Genomic DNA, 15,168 nt, shown 5'->3' with positions numbered 1-15,168 from the left:
ATTAGGAGCCACACAGTTTATGTATAGATGTAAAGAAGGAGAATGAGGAGTCAAAACGCACAAATTTCAAGTGAGGAAAGTTTCATTTTGAGAAACATTCAAAAAATCTGGACAAAATCATGAAGATGCTTCTAAATAAAATCGAGGCCTCAAAATACATTTCATATCGATCTCTGTTCAAATGAAATTAATAACGGTATATTATTATAAAATTGTAGGCCTATGAAGCACAATACAGGGCAAATACTGGAAAGTTTGGAGAGAATCCTACTTTTATTAGAAGAATTGTAATCGACTGAAGTGCGAGTATCACATTAAAGTGAATAATGTAACTTATGAAATTCAGATATACAATTCCACCCTGCGGAGCGTTGTGACCGTAAGCGCGCAGGCTCTGGCTTTTGCTGACTTAAGCTTAGGCAAATACTTTGTTTGAATAGTTGCCTCTACCCTTTTGACGGTCAGACTTTTTTGAATGGGAATCTTACAGCTGAGACGAGAGTTTGGAATGGATACGTAGCTTAGTGATAATGTTGGAGTTCAGCCTTTTAAATACGCTAGTAGCAACTACAAATAGGTCCTAACCCTTCTCTAGTAATCCTGGAGTAGCAGACAGTGCGTACTGTAACCAATATTTACCCCTTCTGGACTTGACTTATAAGACCCTGACCTGATGTACCTGAAAATTCAGAAGAGTGTTCCAAAGCCTATATAATTTGTCCCTATCACCGGGGAAACCTTTGGCGCCAAATATGTACAAAGCCTACTATACCTTACCGTGATATAATCCAAGCACCGAAGGCAATGTATCACTTTCCCACTGGTCGACTCCAGCTAGACACACACTCAGGCACAATTTATAGAAAATTAAGACTTATTTCTTCTTTTTCTCTCTTTCTCAAACTGAAAATTAACACGAGTGCTGGTTTCTGCGTCACACTAACTAAATATGTATACACTATGCACACCCGACGTAGACGGAATATGAGTCAAGTTGGACAGGTAAGCGCAACTTGAAAGATATGAGCGCGATCTTACACAAACAGACCAGGCTAAATTCAAAGAAAAAAACCATTAACCGAATTGCATTCACCATATATATATACACAGTGGCAACCAGCTCGAAATCAACGTCGGAAAAACTCAAAACTCAGATTAGATATCACAAACGAGTGCGCGCAACGCTCGATGCGATTAAAGAAAAAGGTTTCGCGGATTAAACACACGCGAGAGAGATCATGGCTCTTTGGAACAGCTGCTTCACGACCGTGTGTGGAGCATTCGAGTGATCTTGCTTGATTTCGGCAGAGCTTGGGGCCGAAAAAATGGAAAAAATCAACTTAGCCGAATACACTTTATTGCTACTATCATTCACTGATCGAACACAAAAAGTATACTAACAAGAAGTTGGCGCAAACTCAAAGCGGGGCACCTTCCCAAGAAGTTGCCTCTGCGAGGGAGAAGATCGTCGAGTATATGTGTAGCATATAGTCAAGCACACGATCGTAAGAATAAGAAAGGTTCATTCTTGCGCCCGGAGACGTCTTGAGGGAGAACTGGCGCTGCCGTGCTTCTTATGTGCTAAAGTGCGCTGCTCCCCATCGTACGGAAGAGCGATAGTCGCGGACTGCATCTTCTAGAACTAGCCAAATTTAAGATACAAGCCTAGAATTGGTTGAGCTGACAGAATTTGGATATATGAGATTTGCATGGAGGGTTATGCAAATGGGTGGCTCCAATATTAGTTTTTGAGCCATCTAGGTAGTGCTAGACTACAGCAGAGTTTTACCAGAGAGATGGAAGGAACCAAACTATATGTACGAGGACATATCCCTAAGTACCGTACATCAAGCCGTCTGGCCATCTGAGCCCAGCATCCATTTCATTCTCTCGGTCCTTTAGCGAAATCTCATCTTGTTTCTGTAACGCAAGCCTACTACGATTATGATCCAGCTCTTCATATAGCGATCGTGTGCTCGAAGAAAACAAGTTTTCTTCTTACTTGTGTGTGCAACATGCGCGCCTATACAACATCCCCGTCCTCCAGTTACGTCCGAAGAGTGCTCTTCGACTTCTTCGGTTGATAACCATCAACAGCTAAGAGACGATAGAAAAAAGGTAAAATGAGTAATGAAGATTAACCAGAAAAGAAATGATACAGACAAACTCTAGAGAAAGACGGCGCACTTCAGATACTTGGAAAGTTGTACAGCTCTCAAGGGATGATGCTGCTGCATGCAAGAAACGTAGGTGAAAGATAAGTGGCAATCGAAGATGTTGATTCTTGGTGGTTTGAGGAAACTTCTTGACGTTGTTGTTGTGCTGATGCTACAATATCGTGAGCCATATCTGGAAGCTAATCATAAAGACGTACACCTCCAAGTGATTTGGTCTCAATCGGCCACTCACATTCTGCTACCACGTTTAGTTTGTTGTCATAACAGCTACCGGTTCTTGCAGCCAGTCGATGTGGGCTCGCCCAACGGAGAAATTAAGGGACGCCAAAATAGGCTCAAGTTTATGCTGAAATGGTAGGTCAGACCCAGCATGTAACAGGTATGGTCAAAAAATGTGTACGGACGATCTAGAGGTTCACTTCCCTACAGCAGGGCAACCTCAGAGCTTTCAACTAGTTACACCCCAGCGACCTGTTTTCCAGATGGGCGCCAATCATCATTTGACTCCATCTCGCGTAACAAGCGCACATGGACAAGATCAATGTGAACCTATGCCCGAATATTGTGGTCATACGCACTCGTAGCCATACTCAGAGCCGAACAATATATGATAATTATGCTGGATGAGTAATCGTTAAAGGTTTTTTTCATTTTTCTTTGTTTACTATTTCATTTTCAACTCATATCATGATCGGATTTTATAGCTTCCAGATGAGTAGAATTTAAAGTCGTTTCAAGCTCAATTGTCGGGACTTAATTTCGTTTTCATCACTACAATGTAATTGTGTTGATGCCAGTATTGATGCAAGCTCTTTGCAGCCTGAATAGACCCCAGAAAATCTTGATCGTTGGAGCTTCCTCAGTAGATGATGGAGCATTGATTTATGTCGACTTTAGGCAATCGTGGCGTCTCGTAATTCACATTAAATTGAAATGGTCAACAAATTTATGAAGAAATGCTTGTGGTAGCTTGGCTTGGAGTGATGCCCTGTTAGCATCCACCTACGCCGAACTTACTCCCTTGCTTCCAAACAATGTACTACTCATGAATGTGGCGATAAATCATTTCGGTTTGAAAGGTCGTAGTGAAGCTGTTGATGCAAAAATTATGTTTGAATGGTTATTCGATTATGTGGTGATGCTTCAGTGACACCCACGTATTTATTTCTGACAAACCAAGTTGCAATTTGGTAGATCCGACGACATGAGTAAGGAAATGTTACATAAAATCTGCAATGCAAATTGCTTCCTTGTTTGCGCGCATTATTCGCGTGAATTGAGAACCGACCGTTTGGGTTGATTGTGCATTGAAAAATCTATTCTAAATTCATGTAATAGATACTCGGTCACACTTGCAGTTTAAAATTTAATAGGTTATCCACGAAATATATGCACAGGTTAAATTTACAACCCCATCTTCAGAGGTTGTGAGGAAGACATGGAGGAAGGGAAAGCCGTCCTCTTCAACGACAATAAATCCTCGGGGTGTCAAAGTCGCGTTGTTTGATATCATCATGGTAATGAGGAAAACGAAGCCCCCCCTTCTTTCCGTAAAAGAATTTGAGAAATCCTCCCTAAAAACTCAGTGCTACAAAATTCGGCTATTGTTAGAGTAGGTCTAATATTCAAGCGAAGCGAAAAGGGAAACGAGAGAGCCCGTCTCTGATATCTCGTTAACCAATAGCAGCAGTCGTGCCTTCTTAAAATGTTATAACATCGCCAAATAGGATGTTTTGATATCATCATGAAAAAGTTTGATTTTACATCCTCACCGCCGGAAAGGGGTGAGAGGGATATGCAGAAGAGACAATGCACCAAGGCAAAAAAGGAGGGGGGGGGGGGGGGGGAGAAGAGGGCAGCTTCCCTCGAAACCAAGCCAAGCCAAGCCTACCAAATCGTGGGAAGAATTGCCCTACCCATAAGCTGATTTGTGATATAAAAATAATCACAATTTCGAAGTGGCGTAACTCTGTAACCGCGCAGTTTTATAGAGAGAATAAAGAGTAAAACCTTCTTCCCTTCCCGGTCTAGTCTGATTATAATAATCGTTGGCGCGACAATCGAATTGGATCAATCTCTTATTATTATTCAGGTTAAAGTTGAATAATTCAGCAAGCCTTCACACGATCTCTTCGTGGTGGCCGCTGGAAACCGTCCTCGGACGGGCCAAGAGTGTGACGTGTGTAGATCTGTTTGCCTGCCGGTCATGTCTTAGGTTCAAATGCATCTGGCGGGGCGACGTACCAAAACAACAGCGCGGGGATCGTCCTTCCTGCACTGAAAAGGTGCTAACAAGACTCCAAACCAAGGTGGAACAGCATACGCCGAGGGCTTGTGGCCAATGGGGAGCTTGGTCTTTAGTATGCAAACTATGAATAGATTGGTCTCCTTCAATTTTAAAAAAGATCCTCTTCCTGGTGGCTAACCAGGATGGACATTTTTCCCGGACTACTCGTGGAATGATAGAAGAAAAAGAAAGCTGTGATGCGAGGCGCATCATTGTAGGGCGAGCTACTCGCATCGAGCCAAGAGACAGTATCCATCGAAAGCAGTACAGTCGATCGCAGCCGTATCACCGCTGTGCAGAAACCAACCGCAGGGACCTCCGGCAGACGGCAGACGGTCTAATGGTTTCCAGCTTGGAATCTGCTGTCGTCGAGCCGGCTATAGCGATTACCAACCATAGTACTCCCAACTCGAAACTGTCAACGTCGGGGAGGCCTCAAAAGCAAGGGGTGGCAAGAATGTCGGTCATCGGAAACTGGCTAAGAAGTGAAGGTCCACTGGAATTCTGCTCAGGAGGCAGTAAAGGAGGTCCATACATATTCTGAGAAAGTTTGCGAAGAATAAGGAGGCGGCACTGTCGACGAGCGGGATGGATGAAAAGGACCTCGCTACTTACCAGACGATTGCCGAAAAATATGACAGCAAAAGCCTGGGAATCAACCAAAAGCCTTCAAATGCAATCGATCGCAAGACGAGGTCAAACAATAACTCAAGCGGAGCAGAGTGTGCAAGACGCCAGACGCTCGGACGCCAAGCAACCTGTGCAAACCGGTAAGTAGCAACAGTTGGCCAACCAGTCACTTACATGTAGCGCTGGCGGATGGGAATTCCATCAGCGGCAAACTAGCGTTGGAGGAATCAACCAGTGCTGAAGCCAAACTGTCGGAGAAGGTGAAACATAGAGGATTTACCCCTGCTTCGATTCCTCTCAGATGACCCGTGGACCTTATAGCATGCAAGGACCAACTCTGGGGAAACTTTTTCGGTTCGTGTGTCACAAAGTTCAGCGACCCCTGAAAGGACGTAACGTCAAAGTCAACCCCTACGCATGGATAAGGGCAAGCTCGTCTGATCCTTGCGCCTTTAAAACCCTTGGATTCCTTTTCTACTTCGTATAAACGGAGTGCTTGGAGGCACTGGAAAAGGCGAATCATTAAGTTAGTTCGAAGGCAGGAATGCAAAGGTATTATAGAAATGTTCCGCTCCGCGAAACCGAACGAAGACCTGGATCTAGGTGTTGAAGGAGATGAAGATCGACGGGGACTGACAATCCTGTTAAAGATTGCGCAGATAAATCGAAGTGCGGCTGAGCTAATCTGCTGGATGTTCTTTTGAAGGAAGACATCGTCATCGCACTAATACCAAATCAAATATTATAATTTTTTCCACAGCACAAGAGACACTAATCGGGGCAGACCTAGAGCATGTATGGTTGCCAGGAAGAGTCAGCAGGTTTCTCTGAATCCGGATCTTAGTTCCAGTGACTGTGAGTCGTGGTCAAATTGAACCAGGCGAGAGTAGAGAACGTGTATATTTCCTCTTCTTATATGGCTAACGATCAATCAGCTCTGTCAGAAAAACTCCAACGTTTGACGTCAACCATCGCAGCAAAGGAGGCTAATCTATTGATAGGCTGCGACACAAATGCAAGACATACGCTTTGGGGAAGCTGGAAAATTAACAAAACTGATTAGTCATTCTTCGTTTTTATTATTAATACAAATCTATAGATGTATAACAGGAGCAGTGCACCAACCATTCATTTTCCCAACTCGAAGAAGTGTAACGGTTGGGAGGAGGTCCATCATCCTAGTAACTGACAATTGGATTCTTAGGGTGGAGAACTAGCAAGTGTCTGACCAGAGATCCTTCTCAGATCACAGTTGGATACTTTTCAGCCTAGATCACGCCGCAGAGATCTCAGCAATTTGAATGATCCCAGGACTATCGACTGGAGAAAGTTTGGTCAAATTATCAAGAACTGCCAAAAGGCGGTTTTGGGTAAACTATTGTCAGAAAATTCAAATCACTAGCGAATCTGTGAGACTCAGTAAGATTCTGTTGAAGGAACATAGGAGCTCATCCTTTTTAAAAAAGTCGGAAGGCTCCTGGACGGAATCTTCTGGTGAAACCATGGAGTACCTCCCCGACAACGAGGAGAGCTGCTGGAGGATATGCAGCCCTAGTCATGTGAGACTATCAAATCGGTAGTTACTAAGGATTAAATCGGCTGGGCTATTTCTCAATTTCTCCGCATATAAATCTCCGGGCCCAGATGGTATAATGGCAGTCATGCTACAGAAGCAGCAAGGAAGGATTGTGCCGCGGCTTGTCGGGATTTGCCGGAGCTGTATCTCTTGGAATACGTACTGCAGCCTTGGAAACGCGCGCGCGACTATGAGTGCGTCAAGGACTTTTGTCCAATCGGTCTCATCTCTTTCGTGTTGAAGACCCTAGAGCGCGCCCTAGACATGCACTTAAAGTCGATTATGGAGAGAATGCCCTTCTCTAAGTGCCACCATGCCTTCCTCAAAGACAACTCCACAGAAACCGCTGTCCACTAGGTAATTGGCGCGGCTACATTACAAGCAGTATACTCTAGTTGCCTTCCTGGATATAGGAACATTGAGCAACGTTAGTACCAGTATTGGATTGGAGGAGTATCTTATGCATTGGAAAATATCCATGCAAAGAATTAGATAATCCAATTCATCTCAAAATCGGCTATTAAGTATCCGGCATGAATGGTAAATATATTTATTGTACTGAAAAAATTTGTTGGATGCATCCGGAATGAGGATTTTAAAGGAAAGAGCGGAATCGCGGGGGAACAAAGTTACCCCTTTCCGCAGATCCTAAAAGGATACGGATATGGTTGCAGACAGTAGCTGATGCGCCTTGATCTGAATAATATCTTTCGTACGAAGAGACTCTGCAAACGAGCCGCGGTTAGTAGAACAGGCGAGACAGGGACTGGTTTTGTAACCAAAAACTTACAAACAACCGAACAGCCCTATAGATACGATAAGAGATATATGAGCAACGATCTTTCACAACAGATTATGGTCTATCGGAGCAACAACGTAAGGAATTTAGCAAGGAAGACCTATAGTAAATGCTGCGCGGTGATGTAGTTGGACCCCATTGGTTAAAACGAGTGTAGCTAGATATTTAATCAAATCGATCAAGAATTGCCTTTCCAAAAGGAATACACTGTCACGACAGGAGCCCCACAAAGCTGAGTGTTGTGCCCTCTACTTTGAAATGTGAAGTATCCTGCAATGGGATTTACGTCCTCGTCGTGCCGATGGAGGCTTCCATAATGCATTTTGCGATTTAAAGATGTTGAAGTGACAATTAGCGCCATAAGAAGAGGCTAAAGATTACCGAGCTTGATTTACGGGAGCAGAAAATGAAGGCCCTTTTGATTACCAATCGTAGAAAAAAGCTGCAGTGTTTATTCGGGTTGGTGGTATGCCTTCACTCCACAGCCGATTATCAAGTTTCTGGGTGCAATGATCGACGCGAAGCTCAATTTCAAGGGATATTTGTATTATTAGAGAAGGTAGCAACTAATAGCGGATCCCTAGCGTGGTTAATGACCAATATTGGGATGCAAATATTCGCAGCCGATGGAAACAATAGTGCATTAAAATAATCAACGGAAAATGAGCTCGACATACCACGGAGCACAAGATCCGTTTTTCAGAGTACAATATTAGACGAAGTAACATGTCAGTACCAGTGGACTAAATGTAAATGAAGTGCGCTGTCCTTCCTTACATGAGATAGAAAATAAATCCCTCTGGAAAAGGTGCAGAATATCAAAGAACGGTAAGAGATACTGAAAAGCTGGCAACAGCAATGGAACCATTGAATGATATGTCAGTTATTGGCAACATTGAAACCATTCAACCATGAAAGGTTGGCAGCAAAAGAATAATAGTCATGTTTTTGGGGCTGTTTGACGATATTTGTCGGTGAAGACAGCGAATTTCAACTGAGATTTGGAGATGACAAGGTTCACTGTCAAAATTTGGTATTCTGCTACTTGCTTCAAAAGTCCCCGTGGAAACGTGTGGCGCTTAGAAGAAGCGTTCCGAAAAGATTTAACCCTGAAGCAACAACTTTTTCGATGTGTCCATTGATGGTTTTCATCCAATTTTGTACCAGCTTCAGGTGCTACCATTCAGGATTTGTGTTACAATCATTTTTAGTAAATTTTGCTGGTGGCATTAAACAACCTCTCATTCCATCATGGCAGAAGTATCTTTTCGCGTGTATTTCTGCGTGTTCTGTTATCCAGAACTTCTGCCCATCTTAATAAAAAATTGTAATTGTAAGGATGACTGTTTTCCATCCGCTACTTATTCTCAAATAACTTATTCAACCCAAGGCCTGAGAATCCATTCAGGTTGGATAAACGTTAGTGCTATACCTAACTTTACGCGTTCATATTGTAAATTTTTCCTGTTTCCACTAAATCGCCACTAATCGAGCCAGAAAATCAACATGAGTTTTTGGACAATGGCCTCGAGGAAAACAGAAAATCTGCAGCTGCAAAATACTTGCTGAATCACACTGACTTGCAACAATGTACGGTTGCAATCAGAGCGGAATGTCCATACCTCCTCAGGGTAACTCTCTGTCCCGCGATTCGAAAATTTGCCTCTTGTACTTAGTCCTGATTACATTCCATATCTTTCCCTGATATCTGCTATAATTATCGACATTAATCCTAATTGACATTCGATAATTTTCAATCTTTCCACATCCGGCCAATGTCCGCTGTCCATTCCCGGTAATATCTTGCCTTATCAGAACACGTTGTTGCGATATAAGTGAATGGAAATTAATCAGCACCCAAACTAACAAAACTTAAAGGAAGGTCGTAAATCTATTAAACTTTGTTGCAAAATCCAATCGAATTAAACTGTTTTATTGTACATATATTTACAGGACTGTTATCAGTGGGAGCAACAAATTTTACCAATCTAAGCATGTTCGGAACGAAGCGGAACTAGGACTGGGGTGTTGTGGGGTGCAAATGGAGCCCTAACCATAACAATAACAGAGAGAGCGCTCGAAAAGTTGGAAAATAGTAGAAAAACAAAATGAACTTGTTTGGGCTAGACTTGTAAGGGGAGCGTAGGGTAGTTGTCTGATCTACATTTCAAAAGTTAGTTGTGCAGGGAGCAAGCGTTTGAATTGCACCTCGTCAGCGGGTAAATAGTATCTACTGCACTAGACAACTTCTTGGATTAGTTCGGTTAACTCAGATAGAAATGAGAATCAGAGTTGTCGCATTGGATGACAGAAGATATCAGAATTACTTTAAATTCAAGGTTTATCTGTGTATTTTGAAATATGGCCTTTCACAAGTGAAAAGGGACACAGGCAACCTCTAGTGCCTGTGCAGTTTCCGACGGAAAATTGTAGCATGTGCTATGTCTTTCTACAACAGTTATGCAATCACTGCCTGCAAAAATTAGATCCTTCAAATGTAGATTTAATAAGGGTGTAATCTGGAGAGTTTGCTATTCCTATATATACCTATAAATATACTTCCTGGAGAATTGAAATCTGCAAGATTTTTAGGCGAACAACTGCCAGTATTTTAATAGCGCCTATCTCACGTACCCAATAGTTGGGTACCAATGACGAGACGCAGGGGACTGACCATAATTGCACCTTATCAGCACCTGTAAGCGAACTTTCTTGGAACTTCCTCTCGGACTCGTTTTTTGTGGTTGATCCTCTTGTGGGCATTTCATGCTAGCTGGTGTTGATACCCAAATTAGTGCTTCCTGTTCACTCCGTGGTGGAGTGTGGAGTGAGTTCTCAGTCAGATTGTGCTTCACTTTCACTATCATCATACTTAACGCTGTGTAAGTGATAAGCTCACAGCAGCGAGACGACACCCATGATAACTGGGATTCGAACCGAGAGCAAAGAGATTTGGAGGCTGACGCTCTACCCCCTCAACCATCGCATTAGTAATGTAGCCATCGGCAATGAATATAAAAGAAAGCGCAAAAAAAACTAGACTTGAAAAGCCTTCAAGGCTACAGGGACTTGAAAGCAGGGATAGCAAAAGTAGCACGCTGAATCGGGATGTAAGGATAATTATTGAAAGCCTCTTACCTTCACCCCAGCTTGTCAGCAGAGGTTCTGTGTGTCCATGAGGTAATTAAAAAGGATACCAAATACAATAGGGATGAAAAGCTTTCATAAGGATCAACCAAGAAAACATTTTCTAATTTTTAACAACAACTAGATTTCACTATTCAACATTGCAGCCTTACAGGTTGTGCATGGGATAGAGTTGTTCAATCTCTGGTAAGTGCACCATTAGCCGATAGCCTTTGGAAAGGATCCAGAAAAGAACTCAGAAAGAAGATATGGACAAAACTAGTTACCACCACAATCAAGTTAAAAATTTACTTGGAGAAAATGTCAGAAGGTACATGGCCAATAAAATGAAACATCTGCATATATTGCAAAGACGTAGATAAAGTCACGCACGACCGAAGCATAAATAAAAAATCTTCTTTTAAAGAACAACTCAGATTGCAAAAAAATTGCGAATATCTAGTCCAATTGCGCGGATGCTACAAGGACCCAAAGAATCTACTTCCGCATTCTGTGGCATTTCTAGACGAAGAAAAACTCTGGAGAAAACCCAAGGTGGAATGATGACACCAGTAAATTTAGCAAGGAAATTGAGAGCACACGAGAAGCAGTGGAATGCCATTGATTCCATCTAACATAAGCTGAGAAAAACGAGGAACAAAACCGACAACGGAAGAAAGGAGATCCACATAGAGGAAGAGCATTACCTTGAGAAACATGGCATAATTATCGCAATGGTGCGCCATAGCCGTTATAAGAGGAATAAGGAAAATCTGAGGGGTCTGGATCTCACAGCGAGGACATGATATAAGTATGATCTTTTACTGGTCAATAGCGCGTGCAGAATACTGTGACCCGTGCCTACCTTACAAATTTCTTGTAAGTAGTAAATTCCGCGCCTCATCGCAATCAGCTAAATACATGCTGTACCTATTAGGAGTGAGCGGAACCCGTGCGAGAACCCAAACAAAAAGGATTTTAAGCGAATCCGTCAAACTAAAGATTGACTTGCTGGACAAAATAGCTATATTACTCCTAGGAATCGGATCGAATCTTATCCGTCAACTCTCTCGTGTCGACAGTATCTTTACCTGGAAAAACGGTGGCATACATTGCAAAACTGTACCATTCAGACATGTTGTATATATCTGAGAAAGCTGTCGTTTCAAATCCACAACCGGTTTTGGATCCGTCATTTTCCATCGATGGCCAAAGCTTTGCAATACATCGCCACTCCTCCCGCCTTGGTTGAAGACTTCTAGCAAAATTTTTCATAACAGCAAAAGTCCTCTCTGTAGAAGGTCTAGGATGTTGCTATAAGCGTAAAACATCGTCGTACCCTGATTCCCTGACCCTATAGCACAGCACGATACAATTGTGCAAGGAAACCCATTTTTTCACGAAAGACTTTGCAAGCGTGGAAAGGCTTTCTTAACCCCTAGTTCTAGATTTAGCCTCAAATTTAACATCGCATCCAAAATCCAAGATACTTTACATTGGACGAAAGTTTGTTCGTTCACTCGCGGTAGGTGAAGCTCTGGTATGTTTATCTTGGTGATGAATAGCATCAGATTAGCATAGCTGCAACCTTCATTCTGCCCTGTCAACATTCCACAGTATGGTCCGTGTACTGGAGAGATAGGACCATTCGGGGTGTACGTACTACAGCATGGCTTTGCTTAAGTGATTCGCTCAGGGGCATCTGCCATCTTTAACGGGTTGCTCACGATGCGGGAAGTGACATTCTTAAGGCACCCGAGTAAGTAGTTCTGCCCCCTAGCTAGCAATATACCTGCGTACTTGGTAGTAGCCTTGAGAAAGCCTTTCGCTGAAGAGTAAACCGCGGATGACCCCTTGCACACGATGCGCCGGTAAAATGTCCATGCAGAACACAAACAATGAAATTCAGAAATTCGACGAAATAGCAGCACTCACCAAAAAAGGCAGCAACAGCTGAAAATCCCAACGAGACACCAGTACACCTAAATAAAAAGCAAGCCTTGCAAAGCGATACGATTGCGGGGGCGGGGACGGTAGCTTCAGTATCCTGCAGTACTCCTGTTCCGAAAAAAAAGCCAAGGTAAAATCGCGGCTATAAGGTGAAGACGTAGAGCAGAAGTGTCTTCCACCCAGAAATGAAGGGTGGCGAAGTCCTTTATGTGTTCTCTAAAAATTCGAGATCTCTTGTACACAGAAAAGGTCGAAGTGGAAGAGGGCAAGAAGCGTAGATGTCCGGAGGATGGGTATCACTTTTGTGAATTCACGAGGTCAAACACTAGCTATTGTGGAAGTCACAGAACAATATGCCACGAAACTCTTTAACAGCGGGAAATTCAAAATTGGATGGGTAATATGCAGAATACGAATGCGAGTAGCCTCGACCAAGTGTTACAGGCGGTTGTTTCCAACGTGTCAGGAAGCCGACAGGAGGATAACATGAAGTACAGGGTGCGGCAGCATAACTTCCTTTTTTAAAATGCGCGCCACTCAGTTAGTTGATGTCATAGCGGAGCGCTAGTGGTCTCGTTCAAGAGGGAATACTGTAAAGTTTTGTCCCGACACGGTTCAGTCGCCATCATGCGTTGGAATAGTGAGGAGCGTGCCTTTGCCGTTGAGGTTTACTTTTCAAGCGGATGTTCGGTTATTGCAACACAGCGTGCATTTTGGAATCGCTTTAATTTAGCCCCGTTGGCTCCCGTCCCAGACCGCAAATCAATTGTTACATGGGTCACTACATTAAGATAAACTGCAAGTGCGACAAAAGGAAGAACTGGAGTCCCTCGGCCCGTTAGATCACCTGAGAACATTGAAGCAGTGAGAGCGTCAATGTTGCGATCGCCACAGCGTTCTGCGCGCTACCACGCATCTGCCCTTGGAATATCCGATCGTTCTGTGAGAAGAATTCTTCGTGATGATCTTTATTTTCACCCCTGGCGATAGTCCAGGAACTTTCAGAACGTGACTTCAATTCTCGGATCAACGCGTGTGAGCTTCTTCTTGATGTCGTTCCCGAGGGTGCTATTGTTTTTTTAGCGATGAAGCCCATTTTCATTTGTGTGGGTCGGTTAACAAACAAAACATGCGCTACTGGGCTGATACCAACCCTCGAGAATTGCATCAAAAGCCTTTGCATTCACCCAAAGTCACAGTGTGGGGTGCAATTTCCTCAGCTGGAATTATTGGTCCCTGGTTTTTTGAGGAAAATGAGGTTACAGTGACAGTGAATTCGGACTGGTATGTAAACATGCTACAGAATTTTTTTAGACATGTACCTACATTATAAAAAATAAATAAATATTTTCCGATGCATACAGTAGTTTTTATTGAGTTTTGAAAAAAGGAAGTTATGCTGCCGCACCCTGTAGTTGCGGTCAGATAGGTCACCAAGCCAAAGTCTGCAAAGGCAATGACGTTCTCTGCAGGGATCATGCCGCATTTGGTGACAGGGTTGCGCATACTTTCGGCTCCTGAGCTTTTTAGTGACATTGATTCTTTCTGGCGACCAAAAATGCATAGTCTTCATTTGCGGAAAAATACGCCCGAACTATAGTAGTAATTCCAGATTTTCACCAGAAGATCTCATCGAGAAGTTATCCAATTCGTTAAGAATGGATAAGCTCTTATGCTTCTTGGTCAGAATCTAGCTGAGTCTTGCATGGTCACTGATACTTTTAATATTTTAACAGTAGTCCAGTCAAGACCGTTTCTTAATCAAGTCTAGGTAGCATTCCTGTACAAAACAGTCCTTATATGGCCTCTTGAGATTAGTCAGATGTTCACTCCACCATGTTGGTAGTGTTTTCTCCCGTGGTTTACTTGGAACGAGACTCTAAAGGCGATTTACGCTGCATACAAGATTACGCCGGTATGCATGCGGCACTGCCCTATAAAGAACAATGCCGCTAGACTCGGCATACCTGGCATTGCCGAAGCTGCGGAGAAGAGGGAGAAATCCTCAGGGACTTCCTTCGCGATTAACCAGATCTAGCTAGAGTCAGGCTATGAACACGAGGTAAATCATTTGAACACCTCAGATCTCCAGCTGTAGGGTGGGAGGGCTGCTTTCCTTCGTGAATGTTACGACATGGAGTTCTTTTGAAATCATACAAACATGTGTCAAACATGATCAGCAAGCAAGTGGAACCTCGTTAGCTAGTTGAACTACTCCCAGGCCGACCCAACGCACTCTTCCCCTGTCAGAAAACATTACTCAGCGGTCACCAAAAGGTAGTCATGTGAGGACACGAAAAATAGTCGTCTGGTCCTGAGTGGAAACTCACCAGGATGAGTGGTAAATCGAAGTGTCATAACAGGACTCTTAAGGTTCTGCTCTCCTGAAGCAGTAACTCAAGTAATAGATACCCATGTAGGAATTTATATTCAGCTTTTAAGGTGCAACCTACTGGTACAGCTAGAAAAAAATAGATACTGCCTAAAAATCTCATTCGGCAACTCTGGTGTCAAACAATTCCCTCGCCTAGTACAATTGTAGGCCGAAATGAAGTGAGAAACACACTAATATAATAGCACATTGATGATTATGCCGCGAATTCAAATTGGCAGAAAGCAACAA

General features: G+C 43.1%; 1 protein-coding gene across 6 annotated transcripts in view; it reads right to left on the bottom strand.

The window, feature by feature from the left end:
* LOC119657760 (protein scalloped) overlaps nt 1-15,168 on the bottom strand; it is a 323,480-nt gene that overhangs the window by 132,657 nt on the left and 175,655 nt on the right. The window contains exon 1 of one of the 6 annotated variants that reach the window (XM_038064825.1): nt 778-1,401. The exons of the other annotated variants lie outside the window; for them this stretch is intronic. The gene's annotated coding sequence lies outside the window, so the exon portion shown is untranslated. Of the gene's footprint in view, nt 1-777; nt 1,402-15,168 lie in introns of those variants that run through there. 6 annotated transcript variants of the gene reach the window in all.

The sequence above is a fragment of the Hermetia illucens genome, chromosome 5, assembly GCF_905115235.1.
Source record: "Hermetia illucens chromosome 5, iHerIll2.2.curated.20191125, whole genome shotgun sequence".
In the NCBI taxonomy this organism is placed as follows: Eukaryota; Metazoa; Arthropoda; class Insecta; order Diptera; family Stratiomyidae; genus Hermetia; species Hermetia illucens.
The sequence above is the reverse complement of the archived record's forward strand: the minus strand, read 5'-3'. Positions and strand labels throughout refer to the sequence as shown.